This window comes from Pteropus alecto, unplaced genomic scaffold (assembly GCF_000325575.1).
Source record: "Pteropus alecto unplaced genomic scaffold, ASM32557v1 scaffold20, whole genome shotgun sequence".
Taxonomy (NCBI): domain Eukaryota; kingdom Metazoa; phylum Chordata; class Mammalia; order Chiroptera; family Pteropodidae; genus Pteropus; species Pteropus alecto.
Window position 1 is genome coordinate 42,682,041 of NW_006436298.1, and position 15,384 is coordinate 42,697,424.

At 32.1% G+C, this 15,384-nt stretch overlaps 1 pseudogene; it reads right to left on the bottom strand.

The window, feature by feature from the left end:
* Window positions 1-14,783: 14,783 nt before the first annotated feature.
* Window positions 14,784-14,902, bottom strand: LOC112480806 (annotated as a pseudogene).
* Window positions 14,903-15,384: the final 482 nt, after the last annotated feature.

Genomic DNA, 15,384 nt, shown 5'->3' on the forward strand with positions numbered 1-15,384 from the left:
TTCCCAATTCAGTTGTTCTCTTCATTACATTACTGAACATTAATATCACAGTACCATTTTCGTTTACATATCAGTCTAGGCTCCTATTTCTCCACATCCTCACCCTGTCTGCCAGTCCAAAGTGTGGGACCTTGGCAAAGTTGCTTCTACTTAAATTGTTTCTCCGTTGCACCTACCATGTGTGAAGACCATAAAAGACAACATCATTTCCTTTCGATCCTGCTGGGCCCACCAAGATCAAATATCACCCTCTCCCTTTGAATTCTACCAGGTTCTTTGCCTCTGTGTAGAATTTATTGCTTTCTATTCGAATTCTCCTGGTACTTTTTGAAACCACCATAACTTACCATGATTATTATTTACTTGTCCATCTTTTTCAAATAAATGCGAATTCCTTAAAAAAGAGTGATCATAACTTTTTCATGTATATCTTATAAATATCTAGCATAATGCATGGCACATAAGAAATGTTCTGTAACCATTAGTTTTTGAATGAATTGCAATGTTAGAATAGTGTTTTGCAATTTAAATAAATTATCCTCCCTTTATTGCCATGCCTAATAGGTCTGATAGGGATTCTCAGAAAAGAAAGTTGTGGGAAATATAGAGGTAGATGTTTTTAACAAGAAGTTAGAAATATTGCAAGATACAAACAACAGGTGAAAGAGTGATGATCAGAAGGTAAATTTAGTGTGTCAAAGGAAGAAATCGTATTAAATTTAGTAATAAATGAATTAAATTTTGTAATACATTTATTAAATTTAGTAAATGTAGTATTTCTGTGACTTAAAAAGATATATTTGAAAGTTTCTAAATATTGTATGCATATTATATTTGAAAACGTTTCCTATAGTATGTTATTAGGAATAATATGTTCTAAGTTGATGGATTAAAATAATATGTCTTGGTCCATTTGAGAAGTGAAGATTAAGGTGAGTTGAGTCAAAGAAAAAAAATAATGTGTTTACATTCAAGTAGTCATAAAGTTAAGGTGAACAAAAACTAAATAGCAATCAACCAATTATAGCAGGTCCAGTTAAGACCAACCATTATAATCATCATTCCTGTGAGCCCTGGTTATAGATTCTCCTCCTCATGTTTGTGCAATTTAATAGGCAAAATCACAAGCAAATGGTTAAAGAGTAATCAGAGTTAACATAACACTTGCATTGTGAGCTTTACATTGGAGGAAGAATGGAAAGAATATCAATAGTTCAAATAAAGGAAAAAGAGAAACATCATACAGGAAAGGACTTGGATTATTAAATAAAAGGAAATGAAAAGCTTGAATGTTCAAGAACATTGTGGATAGAGTAACACATTACTTCTTCTAATGACATAGTTACAAAAACAAAGAGAAATCATGATTCCACATATTCTCTGCTATCCAACTTTTTACTATCACTGCATGGAAGGCAGCCCTCAAGCGACAATAGTGGACTCAACATACACCGATGACAACGTGATCCTCTCATGATATTGTCAAATGATTCACAGGTTTTCTCCCCACTTTTCTCTAGCCATCAGCCTCTTAGAATTTACTTGTCATGTTGAAGACTCAGGCTTTTCAACATGTATCATATGTCAGATCATAATTTGGTATTTGAATCACCTCATTTAGTAAACTTCACAAAAAGTTAATGTAAACATTTTTGCTGCAGTTTTGTGGATAGTAAGATGGAGGATGAGATATTAAATAACTTGCTCTTTGTCAAACAGCTAATAAATGGAAGAGTCACAATTTTCAGGTCTAGGTAACTCTCCAAACCATGCTGCTTATAGTATTGTGTACTATATCCCAGTAGAGTACTTTCTGGTTCATTTTTTAAAAATTCTTCAAATGCCTAGTGTACTACTTTCATATACCATGTTTTAAATTAATTTTTAAAACAAAACAGCAAAATGTTCTGCTTTCATTTTAAAAGTTATTGTTGTTTGCTCAAGCAGCTTTTCTTAATTTCTGAAATACACTGATACCCTAACCATTGTACCATTATCGTATTCTAGTATTTTTTAGATTAGAAAACATACAGAAGCCACATTTTTGCTATGTTACTATTTCTGAACATTAAGATTCAAAACTATTAAAATGAATTAATTTAAAAGTGATGCATTCTGGGCCAAAACTTCTAAGGACATTTCTGCCACATGCATTAAAGAAATAGGTCATTGAGATGGGATATTTTATGTCCAAATAACAGTATGCTTTTACTGTAAAAATTTTTTAAAAAGCAAAAAAAAAAATCACTCTGAAATTAATGATTTGTACATTGTGAAGAATGAGTTTCATTAACAATCCATATATCTGATCATCTTTCTAATCTCTATTTACAGAGTAGATGGGTCAGCAAGCGCAGCTGGCTTGTGACTATTTATTTATGTGATTGATCCAGTTGCTTCGTGGTTCATCATATTGCTGCCGTGCAAACTAACAATAATTCATAAAGAAACTGTATTTCAACCTAGTCATATACAGAAAGCCTTTATTACTTTACGAGTGGGCGAATCCTGCTTTTGTACTGAGTAGGTAATTAGAAAATTGCCTCTAAATTTTTTGGACATTTGCTGTTACCATAAGTTGAAAGATGTAACAGATATTCTCAGAGGCTTATTTACAATTAAGTAGAATCTAACCTATGGGAGAATAAAGACCACTGTGGGAAGTACTGATCTTTTCTTTATAACATGACCCTTTAAAAAATGCATTCTTTTTTTGAAAGAGGAACCTCGGGGAAATACTGTTTTATGTATTTAGTACTTCATTTGTTTTATGTATTTAGTACTTTGTTCTTCTTCCTAAATTAATATTGTTTTCACTTATTAAAATGACTCTATCATAGCTGAATATCAAAACCTTAATGATGATTTTTGTTACAGTTTATAGTACTCTGAAATTATCAGTACGGTCACTTAAAAAGTGAAACAAATACTAATTAAATGATCATATGACATATTGCCATACCTCAATTTCATTAGCTAAAAATAAGACATGCCGTTTTTAAAGAAACAAAGTGAAGAAACATATAAAGAAGAAAAATCACTTTTACTTCTAATCATTAAAATAGTTAACTATATATGCATATTAAACTAGAGGATTTAATTCAACTCTATCACCGGAGGCAACACTGTTTTACACATTTATATAAGATTAATTTTCTTTTATCTTTAAATACAGTAGAATTTTTTCTAAAAAGGGAAAATTAATTTTGGATAGGAAAGTTCTTGCGTATGAAGTGGCCAATACTTAAGATTTTAACTATAAAACTTTATAGTTGATTCAGACATTTGAATAATTCAGTAGACTACAGGGAACATGTGGATATTTCAAAATAAAATTTTCAGGTCACAGAATTATATAACTAAAGTAGATAAATAATTTCCACTTCAGAGCCCGAACAGCAACAAAACATTGTTTAATAATTGAAGCATAATAATGGTGGCAATTAGTAAAAGTAGATTCGTATAATTATTTTGTCCAACATAGAATGTTTGAAATGTAAATAAGTTTAAAATTAACTTAAAGAATTTAAGTTAAATGCAGTAATTTTAAGACAAGATTTTATAAAATTAAAATTTATATTAATTTATTTTACAATTAAGACATAATCATTGCAGACAGTGTAGAAAAGTAGAAAGAAGAAAACCATCACTGTCATTTACCATCAGACTTTCTAGTATATTCCCCTTCCATCCCTTTCACTGCCTCCTTTATATTGAAGACAGCAATGGCCACTTTACATGCCCAAATTCTCTTTCTGAATCCCAGGTCTTTGTATTCAATTGTCTACTGAAAAGCACGACAGCCTGTGGCACTTTAACATATCCCAAGTTTGGGCAGAACGAGTCAGCAAATCATAAACTGATGAGACAATTTAAAATTATTCTCAGACCCAATTCCCTCACACTGGAATGTACTCTATTCGTAACTATCAGTATGGGTCTATTTCAGGTACCTAACAGACACAGACTAAGAAAATATATTTAGAGTATGCAAAATTTCTGCTGAATTTGACCTTCCCTAATCTCATTTTATCAATCCAGAAATTTCCCACTCTGAAATAAGTGATCAGATGGCTGAAATTAAGCTAGTAAATATTTCTCAAAGAGATGTATTTAATGTTTTTAAGACACTAGCTTTAAGATGCTCTCTTACTGTTTAACTCAATAAGTAGAACTGGCAAAAATGTCCTTGATAGAAAAAAACCTAAGTTATATAGGTTTCCTAGGAAAACCTATAGGTTTCCTATATAACTTAGTTTTTTTTCTATCAAGGACATTTTTGCATAGAGAGCTCTTTTTATGGGTGTGCTTAAGACTTTCTGTCAAGAAGGGAAATGATTTCCTTACCAATTTTCAAGCAATGTGGTCTTCAGAGTGGAGTATGTGAATACGTCAAGGCCTTGAAATGCTAGGGTTTATTTAATTTTATCTCATCTCTTAAAATTTTTGTTTTAATGTATATGTTTTATAATGTAGATATTACAGAAAAATATCAATGCCAAACTGGGTAGCTCTTGTAAATATTTATGACTGTGATAAATGGAATATATTTTAAATAGTAGAGATAAGCATTAGCAAATATGTATTAAAATTGCATTTGACAGCAGATAAAGCTAAACATAGACAATTGCATGGTGATATCCCTGACATGAGGGCTGTGTTTTTTGCACAGTGTGTATTTTAAAATTTATTTTCTTTGCTTAAAATGAATTATTAAAGAGATAGTAAAGACCACATACTTTTAACAGCTATAGTGTTGAACTACTATAAATATAATGGCTGCTCAGTGAGTTAGAGGAGGCACAGAATAACTATTTAAGTTAGGTTCTTAGGAAGAGAAAATACAGACTTAAAAATACTGTTTCTTTTAGAATGAGGTGCCAATCTAATAACATAGGTTTAAAATTTTGCATGCTGTGCTTGATATTCCATTTTAATAATGAATAGTAGAATTCACCTTCTTCGATGAATGGCCTACAGCTTTATTCAGTTGAGAACTGAACACAGCATAGAGAATTATTAACATGTTTTTAGCTACCCACTACAAACTAATAAATCAGTTGGCTTCATGGGATGATGAAAATTACCTCTCACCAACATCAAAGTACATTCTTTTAAAATTAAACAAATTTAGATTTAGACTAACAATTAATTGAATAGTCTCTTAATCTCAGATGAACACAAATAAAATATATTTGTAAGAATTATGGCCTGGGTATTTCCAATTGGCACTTATCTTTGCATTTCTTTAACTATCCACTTCAATAGGATTTCTCTCACAAAGCTACAGCTATTGGCTTTGCCTGGAATCCTGAGGTTTGTAGTTTTCACATTTCCAGTTACACTGAATACTATTTGTTTACAGGAAAGACTGATATACCAGGCCACATCTAAATTCCCAGAGCCAGAGAGCTGTTTGGGTGGCATGCTCCATCATTCTTCAATTAAAACTCTGTGTAACTTAACAGAAGGAATCAATAACTTTATGTTAATTAATCTGTTCAAGTTTTCCATTTCTGAGGGTTTTCAATTTTGGTAATTTATATTTTTGTAAGGAAATCATCCATTTCTTCTAACTTTTCAAATATATTGCCATAGAGTTATAAATATTACTTTAATTTTACCTTGTCTGAGCCTGTGTGTGCTTTCACTTAATTTTGCACCTCTCTTTCTCTCTCTTTTTTTCTCTTTCTCTCTCTTTTTCTTTCTTTTTGGAATAACGAGAGGCTTATTTATCACGAAGAATCAGCTTTTGAATTTATTCTTTCTATTAATTTTGATTACATATTTTCTGCTTCATTCATTTCAGCTTTTATTTTTCGAATTTTATTTTTTTCAATTCTTTTGTAGTTTTTTTCTAACATTTATGTAAAACTTATTTTTTTCATTTTTAGTCTTTCTTCTTTAATATCGAAAGAATTAAAAGTACATTTTCTGAGAAGCTTTTACTGTGTCCCGTAGGGTGCCAGTGTGAAGTATACTCTTTTCAATGACTTCAAATTGTTCTGCAATTTTCTATTGATTTCCTCTTCGATCCATGGATTATCTAGGGTCTTAATTTCAAGTGAATTAAGGTTTGTCACTATTTTATTATTTATTTATAGTTTTATTGGATTCTGATCAGAGGATTCAGTGCTGTAATATTTTGCTTTTTGATTTGCATAGTTTCTATGTGCCCAAGAAAATGATTACATTTGTTTATGTTTCATGAACATAAAGAAATAAACATATTTATTCTCCATTTGAAGGATGTAAAGTTTTATATACACATGTGGGTGTGGGTATGTGTTCAAGGTTATTGTTTTTTTTAAGTTAAATTTTTATATATCCTTCTTTTAGTTTGTTCTGGCTGCTATAACAAAATACCATAGACTGGGTAGTTTATAAACAACAGAAATTTATTTCTCACAATTCTGATAGGTGGACGTCTGACATCACAGTGTCAGCTTGGTCAGGTGAGGGTCCTCTTCCAGGTTGCAGGCTACCAACTTCTCCCTGTGTCCTCTCAAGGTGAAAGGGTAAGAGAGCTCTTTTGGCCTCTTTTATAAGTCTCATTCATGAGGCTCTGGTCTCATGACCTAATCTCTCCCCAAAGTTCTCACTTACTAATACTATCACATAGGGCATTAGGATTTCAACATTTGAATTTGGGGGGAGACTCAAACATTCACATCTTAACAACTCTTATTAATTGTTGCCTACTTGATATGTCCAAGACAGAAAGAGGAATATTTTAGTTTCCTATTTTAATTTTAATCCAGTTTTAAATTTTTTTTTGTTGTTGTATTTTTGATAGCTTATGCTTCATGTATTTAAATGTTGAGCACACTCAGTTTAAATGAATGTTATCTTTTTTCACAAATTGGAAATTTTATTATTAAATATTCTTCAGTTTCATCTTCAGTTCTTTCAACCTTAAATTCCACCTTGTCTGGTGCTACTTTCTATTTCCATTTTCTCTTTATCCCATTGTTTTAAATATTTCCTTTAAACATCAAGTAGCTGTGAATTTTTTAAAACGTAATCTGATCTCTGTATTTTAATTGAAGAATTCAAATGTTTCACTTTTAGAGTAATGACTTATATGCTTCATCTATTCTTCTTTATTGTGAGTTTGCTATTTATTTTACATTGTATTTTTTTGTTTACTTTTTTCTTATTGTTGATTTTATTGATTATTATGTATTAAATTTTTTCTTGTTAATTTTGAAACTCTGTGTACTTTTGCATACATTATTGACTCTCCTCCAGCTTCTAGATCTGTTATTATTTGTGCACTGGATTTCCTGAATTTATTCTCTCAACCATTTATTTTTTCCCTCTCATTTACTATATAATAGTTTTCTCTTTCTTATAAAATGATAATCCAAGTGGTCCAGCAAGTTATTATGCTGTTCTTTAATCTATTGAATTATTTGGGGACCCATGCTCTTTTAAGATCCAGAAAGGTTTGATTTTCTGAGCGATAGGGTTGTACTTGAATTTCCTTAAATTCACCCCAGCCCCCTTTAAAATTATCATCCAAAAGTTCTATTTCGTGTTCTGATTGATCTTCTTTTATTAGCTCCTGGGTACCCAGAGATGGACTGCTATTTATGTTTATTAGCTTCCTTGGGCTCAGATGCAGTTACCAGAGTGTCCTAAGAGGTGACATCCTAACCAGTGGTGGAAGATGATTTAGGCATGACAGGCTGCAGCTGTGGAAGCAGGCAGTTTCCAAGGTGTTTGCTTAGGCACTTGGTGGAAGCTTTCCTGTTCTCCCAACTTTTTATGTTCTTCCTATAAAGAGAGGTTATCTTTCCTTCTTGGCATTGTATGAGCAATGGGAGATAGGAACACTGGGGAGTGGGAAAGGGCAATGTTGACTTTTCTTAAAGGATACCACAGATTTCTGTTGGCCACTGCTTTCTTCTTCTCACCCTGGTGCTCCCCAGTTTTGGTCCCCAGATATTCCTCCAGCCAATACAATAACACCCTCATAAGTGCTCTCAGCCAGAACTTTCAAAAATCCTAACTCTAAACTTCCTCTTTTGAACCAAGGCTCTATAGGGGAGTGGAAAGAAGGTTATATCCCTTTTCTGTCTTCCATCAAAAATTATCAGACTTACTGGTGGCTCTAGGGTCACAAGTGAAGTTAGGTGAAGTATGCAGTATTCCAGGGAAACACATTTCTGTTTTATCTGTAGCTCATATATGTGCAATATTTTATTTTCCCCATCGACCTAGTGATTGCCCATGCTCCAGTTCTGAAGTAAGAATTTGCCTATGTTTGGGTTTAGAAATGCCTGGGTATTTCACAGACTCATTCTAACAGTAACAGTCACTTTATGATAAAATTTTTATATCTTCATTAAATTTCATCATTTTATTTAAAAGTGAAAACATAATAAATTTATCTTTGTTAGTTGCGAAGATCATCCAGAATTTAGATCTAATTAGCAAGCTAAACTTACATTTCATGGTGTTTTATAAAGAACTGAATTTTCTCAGTAACATTTATGATTTTTAATAAATAAAAGGAGAGAAATGGCTGCATAAAAATTTAATCTCTGTTAGCTCAGTGCTTGGACTTTTAATTACAAAGAAGTCTCCTCTATGTCAAAGAATATAACCCTCTTTCAGATTAAGTTGTTAATTATTATTATTAGATGTTCTTGATTTTTTTCTCTTTATTTCCCCCCGTCTAATCAAAGTTTATCATCGTAAGAATAAGAGTAAACTTACCTATCTAACTTCAAGTCACAGCAATTTTTCAAAATTATGTGAAGAAATAAAAGCATTTTTCGGAAGGATCTTACAGTTTGTGGAAGTCTATGTTTGCACTTAGGATGTGCTGTATCATGCCTTGATATGCGCACCATGCTGAAAATAGAAAGAAATGATTCCCACATATATTTGTAATTGGGCCCAGGCTTTCTAGCCTGTCTTTATGAAGAGTTTGTTTATGGCCAACTTTTGTACTCTTGCTTCTCCATTTTGCCTTCGAACCCATATTTCTTTCCTTCATCCAACTGTCAGTAGCACCCAAAACATTCATGCTGCTACTTCCCTGCTTCATCTCTTCACATAGATGACTAATGCCATAAGTTACTTTTTAATATTCATGGTAAAATATTTTATCTAAAACTATCTGTTCCATGACTACATTTTTTTATCAATGTATTCTTCTGTTATTTTTTATTTCTTTTGTTCAATTTTCTTGTATTATTTTTGTATAGACATTATGATAGTACATTTTTTATTTCTCATTTGTGATAGAGCAAAAGTTTTTCTAAACCATTTGTCTGTGGTGTATGCGTGGAAGGAATCAAGGTTGTGTATTGGTCTAGAAGGAATTTTTCTTATAACCTAATTTTGTGTGAGTTCCCTTAACTTTCACTGTCTCATCAATGAAATCAGAGACCTGTGGAGTTTTAAACAATGCAGTTTCTCTTCTCCCTCACCTTCTCAAAGATAGAATGATCTTTCTGGATAAATCCTCGTCTTTGCTTCTTAGAACAAAAATTCTAAGCACTCTCCTGAGGCCAATCTGTACATTCTCTTTCTGCAGAGGGGTTTAGTTTTATCCCTTAGGATATGCTCCTGACCTTCAAAAGTATACTCTCTGGTCTTTTTTAGGTTCTGAAACCACAGCTTTCTCTCTGCTTTCACCTATCCTACCCGTAATCAGTTTTTACTTTTTTCTTTTTGTAGCCATTTCACCTATTTTTGTGTGTGTGTGATTTTTATCTTTCTCATAGTTTTATCAATTTTTATTTTTCATTCTTCATTATTTTTGCATGATTTTTATTTTACATTCTTCATTATTTTTTCATGATTTTCAGGAATAATGGAAAAAACTACTATTTTCAAATGTAAGCTTATTAAAGGTTGTTATGAAATGACACTAATAATGAGATTTCATGCATGTTTATCAATCATATATAATTTAATAGATATCAAAGATCACCCTCTCTGAAATGATCCCATTTTTACATATAGAAAATGTCAGTCCACTGGTGGCAGCCTCCTTCTACCCTCCCTTCTCCTTTATTCCTATTATGCTGTGTAATAATTTTACGTATAAATGGCAATACAGTTGAAATACTTATTCTTCCACAGCTTATTGGTAGCACTTTAATTAAACATATAAGCATGTGATTACACTGGAAATAGTTTCATTTATGCACTAAAAGAACAGTAAAACAATTTATGTATACTGGTGAGAGATGGAGAGGTTGGATTATTCAGCACAGTTTGCTTTTAACATTTATTAAGTCAAATTAATCAGTCTCTCTTTCTCTCTCTCTCTCTTTCTCTCTCCCTCTCTCCCTCTCTCTCATTTCTCTTTCTTTCACCTTTTATCCTTCTCTAAAGATTATAAGAGATAGCCCACTAGTTTAGAACAACTCCGGTCCATTACTGGGTACTGTTTTTAGTTGATATAACTCCTTCCAGGCAATCTGCCATGTGTCAGTATCAGTAGAGAATCTAAACATTATCTGTGCACACAGGAAAAAAATTATGTTAGGTATAAGAATTACTACAAAATCAAAGCTTATAAACCCAGTCTATAAAGACTACATATTATGCAATTTAAATTATATTACATGCTGAAAAAAGGCAAAAGTATAGATACATTAAAATCATCTGAGATTACCAGAAGCTTGAGAAGAAGGTTGAATAGTTAAAGTTCAAGGGACTTATCGGGGTGGTAAAACTGTTTTTGTTAGATATTGTATTGATAGATACAGAACACTATGCATTAGTTAAAGCCTATAGAACTTTACAGCATAAAGGATGAACCTTAATGTATGCAAATTTAAAAAATATTTAGAAGTTTAGAGAATCGCAGAAAATAACACAGAAGGTGACAAAATAATTTAACTGTGTTACAAATGTATGAAACAACCTCTCTGAGGTGAGTAGGGGGAAAGATGCTGACTCAAGTAACTTTGGAAACCAGTGGAATATATAAGATTAAAAACAAGAAAAAATGCACATAAACACTGGATCTTAGTTGTCAAAACTTTCCTATGGGTTATAATGAAACAATTTTCATCCTATTATATATGCATAATAGAATAGAACAATTAAGTAAATGTTTCACAAAGGGTGGAGCTAGATTTCTCACTTTTGGAGTGGCAGGTTACAGATACAAAGGGGAGGAAACTAGAATGATCTGTGTGGTAATGTAATAGAGTGAGAAACATCAGTGTGAATCAAAACTATTTTCATATGTATACTATTGATTAACACAGAAGTCTTTATAAATATGTGTATTTATATAGGTTAGTATACACACAAAAAAATCCTGGAAGCAAAAGCACAATTAGAGCCCAAATCTCATTTCCTAGTACCTTGTTCAAGTGAAAGTTTCCAAGACTCTTTGAAGAAATTGCTGATTCTATGACTGGGACAAGAAATATACAAGCCTGAAATATCTTGTAGTACCAGAAGGAAAGAAAGTACTTAAAACAAAAGCTTAACATTCTGTGCACAATATGAGACGAATTCCATAATTATGTTTGCCAAAGGCATAGTTTCACACTCAAAAGATATTTTACAATCATTTAACATGTATACTTTACACTTTTACTTCTTCCTCTCACATTTTAGGTTTTTGCTGTTATGATTTACATATTTATTATGTAACTAATAACAGATTATTGTATTTATGATTATTTTTGTTAACTTTTGATTATTTTTTAACTTTGAAACTGAAGTTGTAAGTTAATTATGTGCCATTATATTGCAGAATCTAACTGTGGCTATATATTTATGATTACAAGTGAGTTTATGCTACATTTTGTGTGTGTGTGTGTGTGTGTGTGTGTGTGTGTGTGTGTGTGATGTTAGTAGTTTTTTACTTCTACTCAAGGAACTCTCTTTAGCATTTCTCGTTAAGGCAGATCTGGTGGTAATAAAGTCACTTAGCTTTTTTTGTTTGAGAAAGTATTTCATCTTTTAAGGACATCTTTGCTGGGTGTAGAATTCTTGTTTGAGAGTTATTTTCTTTCATTGTTTAAAATATTGATTTTCTTTCAGTATTTTAAATATTGATTTTCTTTTAATATTTTAAATATTTAATCTTTCAGTGTTTTGAAACTCATTCTCTCCTAGCCTAAAAATTTTCTGTTGAGAAATCTGTTGATAGTCTTATGAAGTTTACCTTATATAAGAGGTCTCACTTCTCTTGCTGTTCTTAAAATTATTTCTTTGTCTTTGACTTTTGACAGTTATTTATGAAGTGTCTTGGTGTAGGCCTACAGTCATTGGGGTCCAACCGATTTGGAGTCTTACAGTCATTTAACATGAACCAGTGTTCTCCTATTTCATGATATTCCTTTTTAAAATTGGGGAAAACATATCTCTTGGTGGAAAAATTATTACAGAACACTTCAAACATTAAATATAGAGGGATTATTTTTAATTAAGAAAGTATGATATCTTTCTGTATTTCATTAACATCTCTCTCTCTCTTTCTCAGATTCTTGCCATTTCCCCTATCTTCCTATGGAGTCATTAAAGGCATAAAAAGTTCTGTTTTTCCTTCCTGGCAACTTGAGCTCAGTTACCCTGGAAAGAACAGCCTCTCTGTTACACTCATGCTGCCTAAACAGAGAAACTAGAAGCTCTGGATTATCACCATTTTTGTAGCTAAGCACAAAGAACTATTTCTAGAATTTGGTATAGTTGGTGTGCAATAAAATTTTCAGAAGAGAAAAGAGGCCCACTGTGTAGGTAATGGGCTGGGTGTCCATAATTTTAGAGATAGTGTCTCAGTGGGAGCTAGGAGGAGTATATTTATTTCTGAACAAAGAAATAGAGATGTCTTGTCTAATGAAACTTACTGATAGCATGCCAAATTATAGTAAAAATTGTATTTTTGGCTGGTGAAAGGAAAGACCCAGTAGGAGATACCACTGAGGCTTAAACCGAGACAAGAGGGAAAAGGAGACTTGTCTTACAGGTATTTTGCTATTTATTTATTCTATTTATTTGGGAGTTCTTCAAGTCTAGATTGTTTGTATCAGAAATAAGAATTAGAAGTAATCTCAGATAGAAATTATACTTTTAATTTTAAATATTTTGAAATTTATTCCTACACAGTGGAGTGAAAGTCAGCATTCTTTTACAGGAGAACCCACAGATAGTTCTAGAATTTTGTGTTTTCCATCACTACCCTGGTTGGGCAAGGAAGAGGGAGCAAATGATGTCAGTGCCTTCCTATATCCTCTAACCTTTACTGTCTGACTGCACTCCAGCCTGACTCCAGCTAATGATACCTACATTCTTTGCCTGAAGGATTCTCTAAGCCAGAAATACAGGCAGGACCATCCTAAGGTGCCAGGAAATTACTGTCCTTCCCTCATCACCCTCAGTATCCCTCAACCAATGACTGACTGGAGCTTGTATATAAATACCTTGGCTTCCTTGCTACTGCTGTGGAATGACTGTGAGGTGTTCTATAGTGGCTTCCAGAATTTTCCAGGGGTATTAAGATCCAGTTACTCACAGGAATAACTAATTTAATAATAAATATTTTATCAATTGCATTTTCTTCCATTCCTTCACTGTCTTCTTTTTCCTGAGGCAATGAGAAGAGGATGAAGCACAACATTCCTACTGGTATTTCCCTGACAGTCATTTCCCCAGTAGATGACACATAACTTCTTGAGGAAGTCAGCTAAGAGTAGGTACATATGACACATTTTTATTTAAAACCACATATATATGCATATATATAAGCATATATATAAAAATGTATATATAAAAGCATATATATATGTATACATATGTACACACATGCACACACATACATACACACTAGTCCCATGGCCTTTTTGCTTCTCTTGTGAGATCATTGTCTCTTCCCTCTAGGGGATTATGAGAGGTCAGTACTATATAAGCAGTGATGTCAACCTCCTTATCTGATTCATATTTCTTCAATCTTTGATATTTCTGAATATTATGTTCTACAAAAAAGTATTTTATAGCATATTGTTTCTATTAATAATATGTACCCTCAATGTCTTCTTTATAAATTAAATTCTTTATTATTAAGAGCAAAGGTACTTACTATTCCTAAATAGAAATATATTTAAAAAAACTTTTGACTATTTTTTTCTAAACGTATGTAGATTGAATTTCTCTCTAAATTTTAAAATATGCACAAGACCTATTTCCATTTTATTTACTGTATAATCAGTTAACCCTTTTCTCATTTGCCCCGAGATAACTCGCAGATTGCAGTCCTAACTTTACCCCCAAAGTTTGCCATGAAATATCTCACTTTTATTATTATTTTTGCATCCTTCTAGCATATCAATAGTCTTTGGAAACAAATGACATCATTGTATTTATAGCATTCTGTTTTTAGTAGTTCAATTGCTGAAAATGTCAAATCCTAGAAAACGTAGTATTCCTACATGAACTTCATTTTTTTTTTCTAAATGGGAAAAGGTTAAGCAGAAGTAATAAAATTCATTAAAATAAGATCTCATTTGCATTTACTTCAATTACATTTTTAAAATTCTTAGTAATAGTCTGATTAAAAAGAAAAATACAGTAATATATTCTTACAAAATGGTATTTATTCACTTGCTTGCAAAGAATTACAAAAGGAAAGAATTATGGGATCTTCTAAAAATATATGCATGTACATTTTTAATTAACATGAAATGTTTTTCTTGTAATTTTTTAAATGTCATAAATGTCCTATTGTCTCAACTAGGGTAAAAGAAAATCTAGCATTAAAATTTTTAATCTATAAACAAGTGTTTCTACTAATTTTTTTTTAACACCTACAGCACCTGGTCTTCCTAGATAGTCTACCATCCAAGTACTAACCAGGCCCAACCCTGCTTAGCTTCCAAGATCAGACAGGATCAGGCATGTTTAGGGTGGCATGGCTGTGGATATATCTACTATTTTTAAGAACTGATATTTGGAAGGAGAAGTGGGATGATATGAGGCAAAGAATTAAAAAAATAGAATATATGCCTTTGTGATAATATCCTGCCTATGTCTGCAACTGGTCTATTCCAATCTTACCAGTTAGAAGCGATCACTCCTTTAGTCAGTCTTTATATGACATTTTATGGAAGTAATCAGCCTTAATTTTGTTACTAATGATGTAAATTCAACTCAAACTAGCTAAAGTTACAAAAGGAATTTATTGCTTCGTACAAAGTGGAAATCCAGTAGTGGAACTGCCTTTAGCCATATTTCAAATGATGGTGCATAGACTAAGCCTTTCAGTTTTTCAATTCTGCTTTTCTTTTGTTGGCTTTTTACCTATATCAGACAGGCTCTCCCCACGCAGTCACAAAATTGGTCATGGCTGCTACAGGCTTACATTGTCCTTAGAGTTTTTATCTCAGAATCCATGCCAGTCCTTTT